Source organism: Lactuca sativa, chromosome 2 (genome assembly GCF_002870075.4).
Source record: "Lactuca sativa cultivar Salinas chromosome 2, Lsat_Salinas_v11, whole genome shotgun sequence".
Taxonomy (NCBI): domain Eukaryota; kingdom Viridiplantae; phylum Streptophyta; class Magnoliopsida; order Asterales; family Asteraceae; genus Lactuca; species Lactuca sativa.
The window spans coordinates 44093628-44116897 of record NC_056624.2 but is presented as its reverse complement, the minus strand read 5'-3'; the positions used below and the strand labels follow the sequence as shown (position 1 = coordinate 44116897).

The 23270-nt window shown below is 37.5% G+C and overlaps 1 long non-coding RNA gene across 11 annotated transcripts in view; it reads right to left on the bottom strand.

Moving 5' to 3' along the window:
• LOC111882183 (uncharacterized) overlaps positions 1-16881 on the bottom strand; it is a 28943-nt gene extending 12062 nt beyond the window's left edge. Inside the window, exons 1-8 of one of the 11 annotated variants that reach the window (XR_006187896.2) lie at positions 16439-16871; positions 16080-16133; positions 15467-15592; positions 14219-14387; positions 14043-14127; positions 13830-13949; positions 13621-13719; positions 12598-12822 (exon numbers count right to left, since the gene is read on the bottom strand). This is a non-coding gene — a long non-coding RNA (uncharacterized LOC111882183). Of the gene's footprint in view, positions 1-12597; positions 12823-13319; positions 13720-13829; positions 13950-14042; positions 14128-14218; positions 15358-15466; positions 15593-16079; positions 16134-16438 lie in introns of those variants that run through there. The other 10 variants (XR_006187893.2, XR_006187897.2, XR_002847077.3 and 7 more) reach the window with 10 other exon arrangements.
• Positions 16882-23270: the final 6389 nt, after the last annotated feature.

The following is a 23270-nucleotide window of genomic DNA, read 5'->3' as shown; positions in this document are numbered from 1 at the left end:
ACTTCAAAGGCATATAGGGTTTTGAATAAGCGTTCTAAAAGAATTGAAGAAACCTATTATGTTACTTTCGATAATAATACATCAAGAAGTTGAAGTCTACCGAAGAAGCAATTGGAGATATTTTCTCTCAAACAGGTCAATTCACAGCCTCAATCGCCAATTTCTTTGACCAGTTCATGGATTTATTTGATGAACCTGAGAAAGCCACTCATTCTGAAGCCACGAAAGCAGACAACAAGATTGATCACCTTAAAAAGATTGTTGAAGATACAACCAACCAAATGGGAGAAGAAGAACCAGTTCGAAACGAACCTCCCCAGAGCGGTACTTCGGTCGAGAGGGAGAATCAATTTTCTTCAAATCAACAGGACTCACATATCCAGGGGGAGAATCCAATCTTTGATGGACCCGAAAGTCCTGTAGCACCCGAAAGCCAAGTTGTACTCGAAAGTTCTGAAGCACCCGAAAGCCAAGTTGCACCCGAAAGTCCTGTAGCAACCGAAAGTCCAGATCAACCCGAAAGCCCAGTCGAAGAAAGATTTTTTGGTTCACATCCAAATGGTTCATCATCTGTCGAGGGGGAGAACTCGAATATGCTCTATGATGATGATATTCAATCAGAGTTGGATGAAATGGTAAATGCTGAATTGGATCCATCCTATGATCCAAATTATCCTGCTCTCACCAAATGGACCAGAGATCATCTTGTATCTCAAATAGTGGGTGATGCATTATAAAAGGTTCTAACTCGATCACAACTGAAGGCGAAGCAAATTGCTTTATTCTCCAAAGTAGAATTCTGCATGTATAATTCTTTCATCTCCAAAATAGAGCCGAAGACCGTCAATATTGCTCTCGATCATTCTGATTGGGTTCAGGAAATGCAAGACGAACTTAATGAGTTTGAAAGAAATACGGTCTGGAGACTCATTCCAACACCAAAAGATGCCTCAGTTGTCGGTCTCAAATGGGTGTTCAGAAACAAAATGGACAAGGAGGGAAATGTAATCCGGATTAAGGCTTGGCTAGTGGTGAAAGGATATTGCCAGGAAGAAGGAATCGATTATGAAGAGACATTCGCTCCGGTAGCAAGGCTGGAATCCGTTCAAATATTTCTTGCCTATGCTGCACAAATTTTTTTTGAGGTTTACCAGATGGATGTGAAGTGTGCGTTTCTGAATGGCGAACTTGAAGAAACTGTGTGCGTGGAGCAACCTCCTTGTTTTGTAAATGAAAAGCATCCAGATCACTGCTACATCTTAGATAAGGTTGTTTATGGTCTGAAACAAGCACCTAGGGCATGGTATGAAACATTAACTAAGTTTTTAAAGATGTCTAAATTCAAACAAGGTTCGGTTGACCCAACCTTCTTTCGTAAAAAGGAAGGTAACCACCTTAAGATCGTTCAAATCTATGTCGATGATATCATCTTTGGCTCAACAAATCCTAGCCTAACAGATGAATTCATAAAGTTGATGGAGACTAAATTTGAAATGAGCTCAATGGGTCCGATTAACTTTTTCCTTGGTTTAAATATTAGACAGGGACCCGATGGCATCTTTATCAACCAGGAAGCATATACAAAGACTCTCCTTGCTAAATTTGGCATGACGGGAGACTCCAATGTCAAAGTCCCTATGGCGTTCGGCACCAAGCTCACACCATCTTTGGAAAAACCGGCTGTCGACATAACACTTTATCACCAAATGATTGGTTCCCTGATGTACCTCACAGCTAGCAGGCCCGATATAATGTTTTCAGTGTGCTATTGTGCCAGGTTTCAAGCAACTCCTCGTGAACCACACATGTTGGCAGTAAGAATATATTCTGGTATTTGAAGCGACCCACCTCTCTCGGTCTCTGGTATCCCTCAAACTCAGGTTTCTTCGTTCAAGCCTACTCAGATGCAGACCTAGGAGGATGTGGTCTAGAACGAAAAATCACTACAGGAGGATGTCAATTCCTCGACGGGAAGTTAGTGAGCTGGAAATCTAAGAAACAAACATGTGTTTCTCTGTCTACAGCCGAAGCAGAGTACATTGCAGCTGCCTCTTGCACATCTCAAGTGATTTGGATCCAAAGCCAACTTCGGGATTATGGACTCAATATGAAAATGATCCCACCATATTGCGACTCAGAAAGTGCAATTAGGATTTGTCATAACCCAGTGCAACATTCCAAGACCAAGCATATAGCACTGAGGTATCACTTTATTAAGGATCATGTGGAAGATGGAAACGTAGAAATTCACTTTGTTCAAACCAATTATCAGTTGGCCAACATCTTCACCAAAGCCCTTCCTGAAGCAAGTTTTAATAAAATCCTACAAGGCTTAGGTATGATGGAATTGGAGTCAGTACCAAAAACACCTTCTCAAAACTAAAAGTTGGAAGCGAAATGAACCGAACGTTCGGTCTATTTCGGGCTCGGTTCACACGAGAACCAAAATGAACCAAACTCTCGGTCTATTTCGGGTTCGGTCCCACTACACTTGTTTTCGCTTATCTCAAAAGGTGATGTCTTTGGTTGTATACTTTTGTACAATTGTTTTCTAAAATTCAAAATTCCAAAAATATATTTTTTAAGGAACCGAAATGAACCGAGCGTTCGGTCCATTTCTGGTTCGGTTCAAAAAAAAATTGGTTTGTTTTGTTTTTCTCTTTTCAAAAATATCGAAAATTTCAAAAATATTTTCTTTCTTTTGTCTCTACTTCTGTTTATGTTAACAGTTTCTGGTATATCGATGGGGCAGGTATCATTCACACACTTTATACTTGCTAAGTGTCCTTAGAAGCATGCTACTGCATGTTGTCCAAAGCCTCAACTGATTTTGAATAGAGCCTTATTGATTGGGTATATACGAACCTTGTCTTCCCAATTAGGCTGCCATATTTATTCTAATCATGAGCTACCTTACTATTTTCTCATATGAGTTAAGAGTTTTCTGCTTGGTCACTATTTTAATAGCAGAGGTACTTTGGTTTCCTTACACCACCTCAAACATTTTTCTCTATCATATTCGCTTCACACATATAACCCTTGAGACTCTCAGAAATTACCACTGAGGTTTATGGTTACACAATCTCTGTGTTTGTGATCTTAACTTCGTGTCACAACGTGCTAAGGGAAACCCACAATTCAATACCCACTATGCATTAATGGTGAACAATTAAATTTGCTCTAACTTTCACTCATGAATTAACGAATCCACCCAAGTGGTTGTACCATGAAATCTTTATTTTTCTTTTTGTGTGATTCTTATGAAATTGTTACATACCATAACATTTCTTCCCTTAGAATCCAGTTTTAAATTTTCTTGAGATTGCACACCAAGCATTTCCAACAAGTCACTAAAGTACCGTCCAAACCTACTTGTTCAACAGCCCTCATTGGTCTCACAAGTACTTCATTCGGTTTCTATCTTATGTCAAGATCTGAAATTCTGAACTGAAGCGAAAGCCACCCCTCTAAGCCTCATTAAAAGATGCCTTTCATCACTTCTTGATAAGTTATAAAACAAACTTGAAGATCGATTAGATCTTTGTAACAGGTATTACGATGAACACAAAGCAATTAATACGACAAGAATGGATCAAAATATGTCGAATGATTAGATCAAATAATCCTCAGCAGAGCTCGACTAAGAACTTCCGATGTAGAGGATTTAGGGTTACAAGAACGATAATAAACTTCTGAATAATGCTCTGATCAATCTGTTCTATCGTTACTATCGTATCTCTAAGATGCATGCAAGCACCTATATTTATAATAAACCCTACTATACTCACGGATGGACAGGCCCATACCGGAGATACAAAAACGGACTAACTAACGAGCCCAATAGACGCAACATACAAAACACGACCCAACAATCTCCCACTTTGCGTCAAATTGGAGCGAGACTACTTCTTCTTCTTGCTTGGGCTAGCAGCGGGAACTTTCTTCGTGGTATCAAACAGACGAGAGATTAGCGCAAGAATCGTCTGTCTGAACCAAACGTACCAATGTATCATGTCATCGAAGTACTTGACATCATCCGCTGTGTTTTGCTTGCATCTGTGGATGATCCCCAAAACATGCTCTAAGCAAGTAGTAGTGTATAGATGTTTGTCAGCCAAGGCAAAAAGACATTTCTGTCATTCGTTCCTGGTGAACATGACCGAATTCCTTCTCAAGTCAATTTTCCCCATCTGCATTTGGTTGAGATCACTGGCTGAGCCAACAGGAGATATTGTTGGTTTCTTCTTAAATACGCTCGCTATCTCCTGATACATCAGCACAACTTCCATGATGTAGCACATGAGCATCCTCTTGAAATGGTCAATAATTGGACCGTATTCAGCTTCATTGGTTAGAAGGATATTGTGCAAGATTATCCAATCATGGGGATTAAGGTTCGGAAGATCTGCAAGAGAAATGGCATGTTCGGTTTTGGCAGATCCCCGAAGTATCTTGAACCAAATGTTGATGAAGTTCCCTTCACTGTACGCCTTCAAGACCCGAACGTTTACAATTTTCTGAGCGCTCCAAGTCTGATATTGAGGTTGAGCAGCCTTCAGCTAAAAATTGATCAAGTCCCGATCAACCTGTGGATGAGGATGAGGGAACTCTGAAACGTTGGCAAAGGCGTGAAAGATGAACGCCTTTCGGGTCAGAGGCATGTCGAATTAAGAGTCGACAGTGTTGGAACAATCAAGTGAGATTATAGGTTCCAGCCACAAGATACTCGGAGTGTCAATGGCTTCTTTTATCATCCTCTCGAGAGTCCAGGCAGGAAAAAGAGTTTTCCTACTCTCAAGAAGGTTGTGGGCTTCCTTCTGTTTTCTTTCTGCTTCTTCAGCTTCTCTAGCCACACGAGCACTGATATCAGCATCATCATTTCGACTTTTTCGCTTTAACAAATTAGCGATAGTCTCTTGGTCTTCATCTTCGTCCTCCTCAGCAATCTTCTTGCCTTTATCTTTCACACCAGAACCGGAGGCTTGGCCTACTGGAGGAGGTTCGGTGGTGTGAGTTGCCTTTGAGGAAGGAGGTGGTTGAGACATTGACTCCTTCTCTCCCCCTTGTTTCGAAATGGACACGAAATCAAGTAGCCCTTCGATTTTGCTTAGCAGGGAAAGGGCGGGAGCGAGCTTCTCTGCAAGGGTACGCCTCACGGAGTAGTTTAGAATGAGATCATGTGCTTCGAGGATGTTGGAGATGGCAGAGTGGACATCCGAAACACACGACTTTATCACCTCCCTTTCGGACCGAAGAGAGTCAACCTCCTGTTGAGAGTTGGAGAGTTGAACACTCTTGACCTTCAGAGCGGTGGTCTTCCTGGATAGAACATCCACGAGAGAGTTCTCGGAAGCCAAATCTTCTTGTAGCTTCGAGAGACGCTCGTCAATGGTTGCGCGAAATGCTGAGTTGTCGTCTGAAAGCGTTTGATGAAATGAAGCGAAGGACTTCAACTCAGTGGAGACAGACGTTGTCAACAGTTGAACAATTGGTTCCAACGTAGTCTTAGCAACATTTGCACTCTCCTGTAAAGACTTTAACAGGGCAGAGGCATCAGAAAATAGTTTATCGACTTTTTCGGTCGCAGCCTGACAGGCTTTTGTTAAGGCGTCGATGGCGGAGGTTGCAGAAGCAATGGAATCTTGCTGAACCTTGGAGAAAGCATCAACAATCTTCTGAACTGCATCTTCAGAAAGGGATGACTGAGAGGTGGAAGAGGAGGCGATGAGCAAGTCAATCTTGTCATGGAGCTCCTTGAGATGTCGCTTGGTTACTAGAGCGTCGTCGTCGTCATCACTCTGCACTTGAAACGGACTATAGTAGACCGAGTCAAACATCATATCCTCTCCGCCAAGGAGTGGTTCTTCTCCCTCTGAAGCATGATCAGGAGAAGGTGGTGGTGATGAAGCTGGTGGTGCAGTAGTATGGGTAGGTTCGGGTTGGGTTGTTTCGGGTGCTGGAGTGGTTTCGGGTGCATCAGTATGAACCCCCGTATCAGATACGTTGGCTCTAACATCTGCAGTGGATGTTGTGGTTGTGTCGGTGAATATTGGTTGTGGTATTGGGATTGAAGTGGGTGGTATTGAAGTAGTGGAAGTTATGGGGGGAATAGAAAAAGGAATGGTTTTAGGTGGAGAGAGAATTGGAGATGTAGAGGCATGAACTTCTGGGGTAGGAGATCTGGGTGGAGTGTTGCCTCGTGGAGAGTCGTCAGAATCCGAACTCTCACCCTCAGACTCGCTTGAGGAGGAAGCGATGATCAACTTTCGCTTCGGCTGAGTTTTTCGTCGCTTTTGCTGCGGAGACTGAGCAGCCTTGGTTGGTTTCCTCTTCTTTGGAGATGGGCCTTTAGCTCCTTTTGCCACCTGTTTCCCCTTATCAGCCTTCTTGCCTCTTGGAGCAGGCTTGTCGGCGTCATGAATGGACTTCAACATCTCCGGAGTGAGATCCCTCGGACCAGAACGCTTGAATTCTTTGTATGTCCTGATAATTCGACTATCAGCAGGAACATCGCCATACATAGTTTCCGGAATGGAACCGTTGAACGGAAACTTGGAAACGTCCGAGACAATGATCTTCGTGGTATGGAATGTACCAATCGAAGACATTAGAGCACCAGCGACAATGGGGACGTGGTACTTGTCCATCACCCATTTCGTGATCAGAGTCCAGAACCTAGCGTATGAAATCTCTGAATGTCTGGAGGTAGAGGAGAGACTCTGGATAAGTTGTTGCCATAGAACAGACTCATAATCTACGTTTATGCCATTGTAGATACCACACATTATTAACAGAAATAACCGACTGGCACCATCAGATCCAGCACTTCTTTCAGATAACCCTTTGAATAGAATAGTGAACATCCCGTTCCACTGTGGAGGTAGGCACGACTTCTTGAACTTCGTGACTGTAGTAAGCACCTCCGTATAACCCATGTTATAAAACATGTTGAACAAGTGCCCCATTGGAATCGTTTCAGGGTTAACCCTCGTAGAATCAGGTTCAAACCCTAACAGCGAGCAAAACCTTTGCTTTGAAATTGATGCCTTGTGCTGAAAAACATCAAAGAAGATTCTGTCAACGACCTTGTCATAATGAGCAGTCGCAAAGATTTGCGACAAGAACTCCATCGGAACAGATTCAGCTCTTGTAAGTGCAGGAGCGATCGGAGAAAACTTCAAGCACTCGATAATGGGGAACATGAAGGCATCGTAAGCATGAGGGGTTAAATCAATGATGAGGCTTTGTTGTGGGCGAATGGGCAGTATGTGGGATGTTGTGTGAACAGAAGATGAATCTGTCATTGCTTGAAGACAGTGGAGAAGATGATGAACAGGGAAGTATGAAGGAATTTTTGCTCTCTGGGAATTTTAATTATGGTAAAGAGGTAAATAAAGGATTATGTTGCCTTTTATACTGGGGTTTTAGGAGAGAGAAAGATCTTCCCAAATCTTCGATTGAAAATCAAAGGGTTTTTCGGAGTTGACTGATGCGTGACAGTTGGGGTTGCCGATGATCACGCGTGAGATAGAATGACAGACCCCTAAGAACACGCCTCCCATCATGTGCCGTTTGGATATGAACCGGTTCAAATTCACATGCGCCCCTCTGCGCCATTTGGAGATGAGACGGTTCCGATTCGCATGCTTTCCCTTTTTGCGCCGTTTGAAATCAAATCGATTAGACTCCCGCCTGAGTCAGCAAGTCGTCACCTTATCCCTTTAAATTGTAACGACATCTTTTGAAGAATACTCCCACGTGGATTAAAATCAACCACAGCCTTTAATCAACCATTAATCCAATGAAAATGCCTGTAATTAATAGAACCTGGATTTTGGAAAAGCAAAGATTTTCGTGCTAAGGGTGTAAAAGAAAAAAAATAAAGCAATACTTTTAGGGAAAAATGTGATGTCAATAAAGGCACGAAATTAATGATCCCGGGCACGAATCTCTTTCTTCAAAGTTAAGAGAGACCTTAAAGTGTTTATGTGGTTTCCCTTTGAATAACGATCAAACACTTATTAAGAAGTATTGAAAGGCTTCTTTTAATTAGGCTTAGTAGGGTGGCTTTTGCTTCGATTCAACATTCCTAATCTTGATATAAGATAGAAAGTGAACGAAGTACTTGTGAGACCGGTGTAGTCTGTTGAACAAGTAGGTTCGGAATAATTTAAATTGGCTAGGAATATAAAATCTCAAAAAAAATTAAAACTGGATCCCAAGGGAAGAAATGTTATTGGTTGTAACAATTTCATAGGAATCACACAAAAGAAAATTTTGAGATTTCATGAAGATACGTCCGTCAATTCAATAGTGAAAACTAGAGCAAATTAATTGTTCACCTTCAATTTGTATTGGGTATTGAATTGTGGGTTTCACTTAGCTCGTAGTGGCACGAAACTAAGATCATGAACACAGTAATTGTGTAACCATAAACCTCGGTGGTAATTTCTGAGAGTCTCAAGGGTTACGTTTGTGAAACGAGTGTGATGGAGAAATGTAACGTAGATGGTGTAAGAAATCAAAGTACCTCTGCTGTGAAAAATAGGACCAAGCAGAAAACTCTTATCTCATGTGAGAAGAGAGTTAGGTAGCTCATGATTAGAATAAATGTGATAACCATTGAATCTCCCATCATGCCAAATTTTGCAAGGAGAGTCTTCGTGTAAGCTTCCTGATTAATAAAGATGCCTTCGGGTCCCTGTCTAATGTTTAAACCAAGGAAAAAGTTAATTGGACCCATTGAGCTCATTTCAAATTTAGTCTCCATCAGCTTTCTGAATTCAGCTGTTAAGCCAGGATTCGTCGAGCCGAAGATGATATCATCGACTTAAATTTGAACAATCATAAGGTGGTTACCTTCCTTCTTACGAAAGAAGGTTGGGTCAACCGAACCTTGTTTGAATTTGGACATCTTTAAAAACTTGGTTAGCTATTCATACCAGGCTCTCGGAGCTTGTTTCAGTCCATATACGGCTTTGTCCAAAATGTAACAATGATTGGGGTACCTTTCATTTACGAATCCAGGAGGTTGCTCCACGTACACTGTTTCTTCAAGTTCTTCATTTAGAAATGCGCACTTGACATCCATTTGGTAGCCCTCAAAGTTTTTGTGTGCAGCATAGGCAAGAAATATTCTAACAGAATCCAGCCTAGCTACAGGAGCAAAAGTTTCCTCATAGTCGATTCCTTCCTCCTGACAGTATCCTTTCACCACCAGACGTGCTTTGTTTCGTATTACGTTTCTTCAAGTTCTTCATTTGGATTGATTTCAGAGTTCGTTACCGATGGTCGGGGGCTTATGACATTCCAGGGGCGTATCTGGGTGCCGTTTGTGGGAGGAACGCGTACCATTTTGATGGAAGAGGCTCATCGGTCGAAATTTTCGATCCATCCTGGGGCCACTAAGATGTATTTGGACCTGAGGAAGGAGTATTGGTGTCCCTGTATGAAGAGGGATGTTGCGTGGTTTGTTGAGAGGTGCTTGACCTGCCGTAGGGTTAAGGCCGAGTACCAGAGACCGCATGGTAATTTGCAGCCGTTGGAGGTTCCCGAATGGAAGTGGGAACAGATCACCATGGATTTTATCACCAAATTGCCAAGGACTGCCAGGGGAGTTGATGCAATTTGGGTGATTGTGGACAGGTTGACGAAGAGCGCTCACTTTCTTGCTATCAGCGAGAGTTCTTCCGCAGAGAAGTTAGCAGAGATGTACGTGACGGAAGTGGTATCTCGGCATGGGGTGCCGATCTCGATTATCTTAGACTGGGATGTACGTTTCACTTCCAGATTCTGGAAGAAGTTTCATGAGGAATTGGGTACTAGGCTGCATTTTAGTACCGCATATCACCCCTAGACGAACGGGCAGAGTGAGCGGACGATTCAGACGCTCGAGGACATGCTCAGGGCATGTGTGTTGGATTTCAGGGGAAGTTGGGATACGTACTTACCCTTGGCAGAGTTTTCCTACAACAACAGCCATCATTCGAGCATTTGTATGCCGCCCTTTGAGCTGTTGTATGGGAGGAGGTGTCGAACCCCCATTTATTGGGGAGAGGTTGGTCAACGTGTGATGGGCAGTACAGAGATCGTGCTTCAGACGACGGAGCAGATCCAGCAGGTCAGACAGAGGTTGTTGACCGCTCAGAGTCGTCAGAAGAGTTATGCAGACAGACGTCGGTCCGAGCTTGAGTTTCAGGTCGGCAACCTTGTACTCCTGAAGGTCTCTCCCTAGAAAGGAGTGATTCGGTTCAGGAAGAGGGGAAAGTTGGGGCCCCGATATATTGGTCCATTCCGAGTGATCACGAGGGTAGGCCGGGTAGCCTATCGTTTGGATTTGCCAGCAGTGTTGGGGCAGATCCACGACACTTTCCATGTGTCGCAACTGCGGAAGTGTATAGCCGATGAGTCGGCAGTGGTTCCATTAGAGGATATTCAGGTGGATGCGAGCCTGAATTATGCTGAGAGACCAGTGGCAATCAGAGATTGCAATATCAAGGTTCTAAGGAACAAGGAGGTACCCTTGGTTTTGGTTCAGTGGCAGCATCGGAAGGGGTCCGAGGTGACTTGGGAGCCGGAGCGTGAGATGCATGAGCAGCATCCGGAGTTATTTGCAGAGCGAGACTTCGAGGGCGAAGTCTAGTTCTAGTGGGTGAGAATTGTAACAGCCCGGATTCCCAGGTATTATTTATTCTTATAATTTTTGGTGATTTGTGAGGAGACTCGGCGAGTTGGAGCTCAAACTCGCCGAGTATGATCGCGGTTTGGGCACGGGTTCGCGTCCGGACTCGGGGAGTCCAAAAGGTGGACTCAGCGAGTCCACGCTGTTTAATGAAACCCTAAGTTCCAGGGTATGAGACCTATTTAAAGGGGCTTATGGCCGTTATTTGCGGCCACCAACCCCAGAGAGAACCCTAAAGAGTCTTTGAGCGTTTTGTGAGAGAGAAGAGGAAGATCCTTGACTATTTGTGGGTGTTTTGCATATAGAAGAGGATCAAGGCAAGAGGAGACCAAAGAAGCTGCCAATCCAGTGATTCCTAAGCTCAGAGACTTCATTTGAGGTAACCATTCGTTCCTTTCTCAGTCCTTGGTGTAAATCTTAGAGTTAGGGTTTCTTTGTGGAATGATCCATGGAGTAATTGGCCTCTTCTTTTGTTGGTGCTTTAGATCTGGACCCAAAGAGGTCCAGAGACTCTTTTCCCTCAAGATTTATGAGTGTTAATGGAGGCCATGAGCTTAGAATAGCATTCTAGAGACCATATCATCAAATAAGGCCTTTGGACCTTTGCATGAGCACCAAGACTGTAACTTTACATGATGTATGTGCTTGGAAGGACTGGATCTATGAGTTATTGGAACGGATCTGACCTCAGGAGTGAGTTTGAGTTTATGCATGGCATAGACTCGCCGAGTCCGAAGAACAGACTCGGCGAGTAGCATGAAGATTGTACATAACCACTCAATGAGTGGTCTTGCCGAGTTAAGGGGTTGACTCAGTGAGTCGGGGAGAGTCAGAGAGAGTTGACGGGTGGATTGAGTCAAGCTGGAACTCGCCGAGTTGTTCTTGAGACTCGGCGAGTTGAGTCGTGGTGGCCCTGCGATTCATGCCAGGTGGAACTCGTCGAGTCAGGGAAGTACTCGACGTGTCAAGAGAGGATCCTAGGGAGTCAGTGAACACGTATAGACTCGTCGAGTGGCTCTAGTGCACTCGCCGAGTCCGGTCAAAGTTGACCGTTGACCGTTGACCGTTGATAGATAAATTAATATTCAAACTGATACACAAAAATTTGAAAGCAATTGAGATATTTTGATATTTGTTAGTTTCAAATAAAAGACCACAAAGGGCAAATTAGGGCTATTTTTCAATAAAAAAAAATAAAGAACAACAATCAAATATATATTATTGATATATTTTGATAAGTATATGATATTTATTGATGTATTGATTGAAAAAAGTTCAAGATCTACCATATTGAATACTATGGACAATGACCTATGGAAGAATGAGTGAAAGGAGCCATATTGCATTTACCTATTGTTATCGCCTATTAGTGGTCATATATGTTTTGAAGACATTTACACCGTCAATAATATAAACACCATACTATTTGTGCAAAAGAACTAATCTCCCTCTATAAACAAATTTCTGAAAAAACTATTGACATCCGTCGCCTGACGCGGGTAAACAGCTAGTGTATATATATATATATATATATATATATATATATATATATATATATATATATATATATATATATATATATATATATACTAAAACACAAATAATTAAAAACTAATAATAATAATAATAATAATACAAAAAAAGACAAAAGGAACAAAAGAAATAAAATCAAATCAAAATAAAAAATCAAATCAAAATGTGTTTATTTAACTCAAATCAGGAGGGGTTTAATTTTTGTCAAATCAGGGAGTACGCAAATTAACGCCCTAAGTTTAACATCGATAAATGAGGTACCACATTTTATAATATTTTTTATCTGCATGTTACCATTTTTCTTTCATTCTCCTCTCTCTATATAAAACAAATAAGTAATTATACCTTACCTATTACACTTTTGTTTTGTTTTTCTAACTATATAATAATAATAATAATAATAATAATAATAATAATAACAATTAGAAAAGGAACCCCCGCTATGCGGGGGTTAGAAGATTTCGCATGGATTGGGGGGTTTGATCTGTGTCATTCTATAACCCGTCTATTTACAAACGTATAATAACCAAATATGTTCTAGTATGCTATAAAATAATGAATGTACATTGCTATTTCTTAATTTCATTAATTGTGCATACCCTTGATTTCTGTAAATAAACATAAAAAACACAACATCAATTTAAAGAAAGAATATAGAGTTGTCTAAGTTTTTTTTCCAATAAGATAAGTTTACTTATATTGATTTACTAAATCTTTACAAAAACAAAACTCATAAATTATTATAAGCTTATTGATCAAATACACAAAAATGATAATTAGATAGCTAAATATGACATTCCTTATACCTTAGAAATGAAAATTAGGAAATATAAATAGGGAACAATGATATTTCATACTATCATTTCAATAAATGATTTAACCAAATCTTCCGAAATACAACAATGTTTTCTATATAAAGTGAGGGCAAAGAGGTAATTCATGAGGCCATGAAAAAAAAATTAAGTATTGAACGGAAATTTACATATCGAATAAACTTTTTGTTTTTAAAAATTTTTAAAATGGGGGAAAAAGGTGGGAGAAAGAAATACCAAAAACGATATATACAGCTTCGTGTACCAGTTTGCAGTATTAATTGGAAAAACAGTAGAAGAAATAATATCACATAAGCATTTCAAATTATGTACATGTTTATTAGATAGAGCATATTACCTCCATTTCTTTCTATAACAATGTTTCACTTTCTATTTATTTTCTTATTAGGGGTCTAATTTGAAAAGACCTAATTTTTAATGTAACATATTGAGTAATAGTCACACAGGCCTTAAAAGTTGTTGTTGCAGCAACCGTTGTGGTGGTGGCTATAGGGATTAACATGTATCAGTTCCATTAATCCTCAAAATATATATATAATAAAAACATGTATGCTGCCAATTGCGAAAGCTTACCTGAAGATGAAGCAGTGGAGAACGATAATTGCTGCAACTTTCATAACCCATGACAGAGGATTCCACATGAACACTAAAAACTTCCAAGAACTTGCTCTGCTGAAAATTATAATTTTCAATCAATCCAAAATCATCTTAACTGACATTTACATTTTATAAAGCTTAAAACCCTGAAAAAAAACAAAAAAAAAAAAAAAGAAATAATCAACCTTCTTCTCTTCAAGTTAGTTGTACCCAAAAATTTCTAATCTCTTTTCAGCATCCTCTGATGATTACCCGTCTTTAGAACATCTCAAATTTTCATAAACTTCCTCAATTGGAATCATTTCCTATAATCCAAATTTAGATTCGTTATCAAACTGTAGAAATAATTCACCTTCCTTTTAAGTTAAAAAATAACAAAGCTATTCTGTAAAATTCACCATTAACATCAAAAATTAACTCTTAGCAAATCAACTGCTTCCATCTTCACAGCTTCCATGATATCATCCGTCTCCCCCATAGTCTCTTTCATCATTATGATGATTCAAATTAAAAAAAAAAAAAAAAAAAAAAAAAAAAAAAAAAAAAAAAAAAACCTATAATGGTACAGACTTACCAGAAGGAGAAAATGTTGAAAACAAAATTCATTCTGTCGTGTGATCCAACACTTGCTTAATTTCATTTTCAGCTGTATATTTTCCATTTTTTTCTCATAGAGGTTCACCAATTTGCAAGGCTATAATTGCTAAGCAGGGTAAAGATCGCATACCAACATGTTGAAAGACCTATATAGCATACATTAAATTCAAAATTGTAAATTTCTACCAAGTAGTTTGCTTTCACGGAAAACAACTCCAGGTTGAACGAACTCAAATGGAACTGTTATGACTGCATACAAATTTCATCTCAATTTAAATGAAAACGTATATCTGATTTGTATATGAAGATGAAGATGTTATAAAAACACCTTGAATACAAAGACTCTCAGGAACCCATAACCAAATTCTTGATTGAATACTTGAAATCAATCATAAATTTGAAATTGAAAATTACCTGATCCAAAAATACAAATTACAAACCCTCAATGTCGGTAAAGAACAATGAGAAACTGGAAAAAATCCATTGGACAGAAAAGAAATGGAGCAAGAGAAAAACACATAGCAACGGAGACCAAGATAAAACAGCCAACTAAAATAAAAATTGTTTCGCTTGGCTCAAAAGTTGTTACTGTTTGTAAGCATAAATTAGAGGAAAAACCAAAAATAAAAGAAACATTTAGTAATGGAATTATAAAAACTACTTTTGTCAACTCAAACTCTTTTTCTTCTACCTCCATCTTCCCAGCTTCTATTTTACTTTTATTAAGAATAGAGTTGAGTATACTTGATGAGATTATATGATTAAACCACAAAAATTCTTATGATTTTAATGATCATTTTCTCAAGATATATATGAATTGATATGGTTGAGAAATAGATCTGATGCTTGTTTCTCATCGGCTACTTCCACATGATAGATACAATTCTACCAAAAAATCTAATATCAAAAAACCATCAAACCATATGCTAAATCCCATTAAAATTTGACTTGGAAGCTACACGAAAATCCAACAACATGTTCCATATGAGGCAAGGGTAAAAAGGTAATTCATGGAACCATAGAGAAAAATGATGAATCCTTATACTGGAAATGGGGCTGATGTATCTTCATCATCTTTCACAGCATACAAATCATATATGCACTCATCCTTGGATGCTGTTTACTTATCATTGATTTCAAAAAGACAAAATTATTAAAAAAAAAAAGAAAAAAGAAAATTGAGTTGTATAACGATCAATATAAAAGCAAAAACAAAAGGTAGGACCTTTTTTTGTCATTTGATTGTCGATTTCAGATTCAATATCTTCTGTTGCACTTGGAATGGACTCCCGTAGTAGGGGCAATAAAGTGGGAAATATCCTTTCATCATCCTCATCTTTGCATTATGATGCTAGTTATACGTAATGGGAGGTAACATCAGTAGAAAAATAAATGATAGAAGCATCATTTCAGTAATAACATGTCCAGATAAAAATTAAGATCATAGCAAGCTGGTAAAGATGCAGAAAAACACTTGGTTTCTGATTATGCATCATATATATCTACACATGACAGTAAAAGGGATAAAATACAGGAACCGACGATGGTCTCCAGAGAAAATCTATAATACCCTAAATTCCATGGCAATTCCCTTTGATTCAGCAAACCTAGATGTCATCCTTGCTTCAACTGTAGACTAATTCCACATTATTTATGGAATAAAATCCCTAAATAAAGTTACATACAGCTATACCAAGTTGATTTTGTGGAGATAAGGGAGAGAATACGGATTTAGGGCTTCGAGGCAGCACCCGTAAAAATCTCTACTATTATCATATCAGAGTCGACGAAGAAGCGTGAAACAACACAAATAAAATGAAAGAGAATAAAGAAATTACCTTAAAGTGGCTTCGTTGACGACAAACGAAACGGGATAATTTCTAGGTCTTACACTACAAGAAGAAAAATTAACAAAAAAACAACGAATCATTCAACTACAACTATTAGAATAAGTAATTCAAATACAGAAGACGAATTGAGAAATTATCATTGCTTCACGTATTTTCAAATCGATTACATATACAACTAAAATCATAATCACCTTCAACAATAGCTTTATACACTATTCAATGAACGACATCTCAGAAAACACAGATTAATTAACCAATACTTCGAAGAAGCTGATGAAATTGAAATCCAAATAGAAAAAGATTAAAGGGTTATTGAAATGAAATTGGAGGATCATCAGTATACCTACCAATAAACCTAGAAGAGGAATGATTAAGATGAAGTGAAGCAGATACGCAGGGCCGGAGGAAAAAGCTTGATGTTCCAAATGAGAGCTGAGCACAGCGCGAACCATCGACAAGACCAAGATGATCGAAGTGTTGATGGAATTTGGAACAGAGATAAAAGCCACACGGTGGAGAAAGAAGATGAGAAAGAAAGAGAAATATCCTTAGATTGACACGTCCGTTCCATAAAAAAAAAAGAAACTAACAACCTTCAGCCACGTTGACAAGAATGGGAAAAATTTACAAAATAACCCCTGCAAATCAAACACATCTGCCAGATGTTCAAACTTAAGGGACCAATTCTGCCAACTATATGGGCAGTTTAATGTTCTTTTTTTTCACAATCTTAATATATATATATTAATAACAAGATACTTCATTAATTAAAAGAATTCATACTAGAAAAAATATAAATAAGAAAAAAAAACATAATTGAAACATAGTAGAATTTCATGGCGCCTAATCATTGTTGCTTATGATTTCATCATAATTCTCGCCCGAATCATCTATAAACATGTTTGATTCGTCATTTGTATCGTCGATAAACTCGTACTCAAAATCAGCGACAATGGCATTCACTTGAGCATTGAAGACATGTTCCAACAAATCAGCACGAAGGTTGTGGTGTCTATCTCGGTCGTATAATTCCGTTTTGTTCGCCATGTACTTCGATGTACCAATATCCACTCATTCAAATGTTGGTTAATTCTTATTTTCATTGTAGTGACCACTCGTTTTTCCCTCGTTTTCTATAATCATATTATGCAATATGATCCATGCATACATCATGCTAATTATTCTTTTCGCTCGAAACTGAGTCTCTGTCAATGTCTCTTTAGAACGTCTCTTTAGAACACCAAAGGCTAGCTTGATATCTTTTCTAGTTGATTTTTGGGCTGACTTAATCTTTATTCGTTTTTAATCGTTTGGACATGAAAATGATTTCACAAATGTAGCTACCTCAAGATATATCCTTTCAGTAACGTACTACTCGTGTTTATATGATGTCTTATTTTATTTAAACGGAACATCATATGATTTTCCAAGGTAAATATTGTTGAATATCGGTGATTCGTCTAAAATATTTATGTCGTTGTTGGAACCCGTTGCACCAAAATATGTGTGACAAATCCAAAGATCATAGGATGCCACTTCTTCTAAAATTATTGTTGCTTTTTTCTGATCATCCTGGATAATTTTACCACTACATGCATTAGGACACATTGACCACCCCCAATGCAAACGATCAATACTACCAAGCGTTTACTGACAGGGGATAATCACATCATTAGTAAACATGTATAAACATTCCTATTTAGTTTGCTTTGCCATCCTAAAATACTCATCCCATGAGTCTGATTCTGTGTCGAATACTAGTTGACAAATTATAGTTGTACATTTTTGAATTGTATAGAAACCTTTCTCGCCTCTTACATCAATCTTTTGTTAAAAATATGAAAATCGATTTCTCACATCTTAAAGCATTCATAGAAATAAATATTTTTTTCATCTCGAAGCGACGTCTGAATTTCTCAATATAGGCATCATTGTCAAAGTAATCATTCACAAGGTAGTTGTGTCTGACCTCACGATTTCTCTATAAAGGAGGTTTTCTAATTTTTGAACGAGATATAACATTTCATTTTCTTGTCGACAAGAAGTGTTTTTGTTATAATGTTCCCGATAAACGTCGATTCGTGTAACACCACTGTATCCGGCGAAGTGGATGATGATTAAGAAATTTCTGAATATAAATATAAAGAATATAAGTGTTTGATATATATTTTGTGGTTTGAAATGTAAAGTGTGAATATTTATTAATAGAGAAAATTTGAAAATTTTCGTTGAATAACGGTTATAAAGGAAGCAACACAGCAACACAATGTGCAGGATAGTGGACTTACCACGCTAACGCACAATTGGGTGGTTTCGTGTTCACCACACCACTATGGTGACATGTCACCTACCACAGTGTGCGGTTTGGTGTCACCGTAACTACTCATTTAGGCTAGATCTTTAACGGATGAATAATAATAATACCAAAGTTTAAAAACTAATTATTTAAATAATATTTTTTGATAATTTAACAAGAAAACTTTTGATTTAAATATGGTACTTCTTGTAGACGTTTGTAAGACCATATAGGGCAATGCATGTTCAAGAAGATAAAAGTTAGACGGCAATGCATGTTCATGATGATAAATGATACATGTTTTCTATTAAAGTAATAATGCACACTAATTGCTTTCAAATATAAATAAATACAAGTAGAATTAACAAAACAAATACTTTGAATATAAATATATAGCCAAATGCATTATATTTTTATAGAATTCAATAGAATTCAATTTTTATCATTATTTTTGTATATTTATTATTAATTTTCTAAATGCGTTATATTTTTGGAACACTAAAACAAATGAGTCTGTTAATATTATAATGTTTATTGGGTGTTTTTGGAAATATAGAAAATTTAATTAAATATCAAATATAAATTAAATATAATACAATATAGTTTTATTATAGTACATATATGATCGATATTGCCTATGTCATTGGATGTACAATATTAGACAAGTTGTAAACAATTTGAGGGGATTGATCTCAAGAAAAATATAATGTTGTGTGTGAAAACTGGATCATAATGGTTGGGATGAGAATGTCCTTAGAGAATGGTCGAAAAAAAATACTCATTTTGCTCAAGAGAATGCTCCTTAGATGGGAGAAAACCCCCTTAGCAAAATAATTTTAAGTCGTTTGGTGACTAGATACTTTGAGAATGTGCTCCAGTCAGCGAATGCGCCCCTGATTAACAAATATGCTCCAAGCTCTTATCGAATGTGCTACTTAGCTTCTAAATGCTCTCCAATTCTTGTAGAATGCACTTTAGGTTTGTTTAATGCGTCCATGGCCTTGTAAATGTGTTGTTTTTTGTTGACTTCGCTTATAACCTTCAAGGATGTGCTGATATGGTCCATAATGTGCACCATGCATGGAGAATGTTCTCAAAGGTGCACGGCAGGTGGCCATGCACGTCTCTTAAAGTTGAAGATTTTAGAAGTAGTTGCATGACGTCATTAATGTGCTCCCATCAGCAAATGCACCCTTGATTAACAAACGTGCTCCAAGATCTTCTTGAATGTGCTACTTACCTTCTAAATGCTCTTCAATTCCTATACAATGCGCTCCAACTTTGTTGAATATGCCCATGGCCTTGTAACGGTGTTGTTTGTTTCTGAATTCGCTTCAGACCTTCAAGATGCGCTGATATGGTCCATAATATGCTCCATGCATGGAGAATGTTCTCAAAGGTGCATGACAGGTGGCCATGCACATCTCTTAAAGTTGAAGATTTTAGAATTAGTTGCATGACGTCATTATCCAAATGTGATCTAGTCAGAAAATGCGCCCTTGATTAACAAATGTGCTCCAAGCTCTTATCGAATGTGCTACTTAACTTCTAAATGCTCTCCAATTCTTGTAGAATGCGCTCCAAGTTTTTTGAATGCACCCATGGCCTTGTAAAGGTGTTGTTTGTTGTTGAATTCACTTTTGGCCTTCAAGGATGCGTTGATAGGGTCCATAATGTGCTCCATGCATGGAGAATATTCTCAAAGGTGCATGGCAGGTGGCTATGCACGTCTCTTAAAGTTGAAGATTTTAGAAGTAGTTGCATGATGTCACTAAATTATTCCATTTTAGGCATAATTTTGGATGATTCTGGCCGATCAAAATTAGGGTATCTCTATGCTTTCATATAAATAGGCACACATATCCATCAACGTTTGATGTGCAAGATACCTTGTGTGTGCACAAATTTTAAAATAGCAATCATTGTGAGGTTGGAAGAATATCCTTTGGAGTAGTTTGTCAGCAAAAGAGATTTCTTTGGTTTGAGAGCTCAAGTGTGGTGCAACATTTTTTTGTGAGTGATTGTAATTTTTCTTGAGAGATTAATAAAATCCTCTCTCTTGTTTTCCTAAAGATGTAGGTCATATTAATGAACCACGTTACATATTGTGTTAAGTTTTATAATTTTTTATTACTATTTTTAGAAGTTTATTTCACGTGTTTTATTGAAATCGTTTATCATTTATCGTTGTCTGAAGTTACTTAACATGCTTTATGATGAAGATGGGAAAGTTAAGATTGAAAAATTCGAAGGTCACATTTTCATATCTTGAAGAATGAAAATTGAAGACTATCTCTACTAAAACAGATTACATGATCCAACGGCTGGAAAAAAACCTAAAGAAATGAAGCAGGAGGAGTGTAACTTATTAGATCGTCCGACACATGGAGTGATAATGTTGTCCTTGGCAAATAATGTAGCTTTACAACATTTTCAATGAGAAGATTACCTATAATATGATAAATACACTATCAAATATATATGAAAAACCTTCAAAAACGAATAAGGTTTTCTTGATAAGGTATTTGGTTAATCTAAATATGAAAGAGTGTAGCTCAATGACCGATCATGTTCATGAGTTAAGTTTAATCATCTTAAGGTTGATTTCAGTAGATATTGGATTTTATAATGTAGTTTGGGCATTGCTACTATTATCATCATTTCCTATTAGTTGATTTGGTATAGTGAAAATAGTCAACAATTCATATGGTAGTGCTAATCTGACATTCGAAGTAACTCACGATTTAATCCTTGGTGAGGATTTGTGTAGATTAACTATCAGAGAAGCTTCCATTACTATCCTAAGTACTAAATACATAGAAATATGGTCCCACAAAGGGGGCAAGGATAGAGGAAGATCAAAGTTGAGAAAGAAAGGTGGTCATATCAACATGAGGGATGTTACCCGTTGGAACTACAAAGAGAGTGGTCATTTCATAAATCAATGCCTAAAGCCTCTTGTAGAAAAAAAAAAAGAAAAAAAAAAGAGATGAAAATGACAGCAAATAATGACGGAGATGCACTCATTTGTGAAGTCGAAAACTCAATAGAATAATGGGTTTAAACATACCACAATACCCCTAAGAGACTCACTTACTTTCTTTTAGAAAGGGAACTTCCCTAACGAGGGTTTCTGGGCCAACTTTCGTTTATCTACTAATTCCTCGATGCGAACATAAGGCTATGCATCATGCCCTGGAGTCACTGCAGACGAACCTCCATGGCCACAGGGGCTAAGTAGTGCCAAGATTTGAACATGGGTCAATAGGTCATCCACCATATCTTCCACATGTCTTCGCAAGTCACCACAACCCAAGTGGTTACCATTTAAGTTGAAGGCTTACTTACTTTCTTTTTCTCATTTTGCTTGTTATAACCATATATGGAAGTTTTGGGAATAATCAGAGGTCAAAGCCTAAGGGATTAAGATTTAAAATCATTTTTAAACATAACATACCACTACATGGACGTGTAACTATTTCCTTGGAAATTACACACTCATGTAACACACGTTACACCTATATAATTTGAGTTTTTACTCTTAAGGCAATGTACTTTGCTCCTCTTACTCCCAAAATCTACCAAAATTCACCAATGAGTCTAAATAACTTATATAATAATTAATAACATTATTTTATCATAATTAAGTCCTTTATTACTCATGAATTAATAGTTAAGACATTACACGTTCACAAGATCTATATGGAAGCTCAAATAAACATTAAACATCAATATTGGCCCAAAAACTCTTAATATCTTCCAACTTCACCAATAAATATTCTAATAATTTAGTCATCACTTTATAAAATTCTAATCATCCTAATAACCCCTGGAATACTCAATTACATTTCCCAAGTTATGATTCCATTTCATTTATTTTGATCACAACACAACTAGGGTGTTGTGTTGTATTCAATTCCTCATTGAAGTTAAAATTTCATTTAAGTCCTTGGAAATACTCTTTTATCAATCCAAAATATTTATAAATTAACTTCATATAACTCATTTGTAAAAAAAAATCCTTACTTGAGTTCAAACTTTCTTTAATTCATATTATTACATTTGAATGGTAATTCATCATTCGAATCACCAATCCTAATTAATACTTCAATTGATCATATAATCATAGCTAGGATCAACATAAAAATTCTTGGGTTTTAGTATCATCAATACACATCAAGAAGGTAGCAGAATAATCTAAAGAGTTGCCTAAGTGTACATGCACCCTAAATTTCTTACTTGAAAGAAGAACATATTAACCTCTTGATTTCTTGCTTGAGATCTTGTGACTGCTAGTTGATGCAAAGGATGAAGGATCCAAAGTAGAATCCCTCTAATGAAGTCAGACCCACAAACTCCAAAAGCAAATAAGAAGAACCCTAGATTAAAATTATAAAGGAATCTACATCTAATGTTTGACCCTACCAATCTATTTACAGGCTATAGATAAATACTTAATGGATACAAACTCTTAGGTTTAATCCTTATCTTAACGGAAAGCTAACTTATCCTTATTTAGGATGCAATCAAAACCATCCATGCCATGCTCTTCAGGTGCTTCTAGAATATTCTATTTAATTTATTGGATAAATTCATATTAAAGACCTTTAATAAACTAAAATAGTTTATTTAATTACCAAAAATAATTTTTAATTAATTTATTAATTTCTTAATAAATTAGCAACTTATATTATCCATTTCATTAATTCTATTTATGTCATGAGACCAGCCCAAAAGGACCATACAATTATTAGAAATATTACTAAAATATTTAATGATCATGGACACCATTTCCAACACAAACTATTACCTTAAGTTATAATCAATGGCTTTAAATCCATACATGCATCTAAAAGTTAATATGCAAGCAATTAAATCACTAG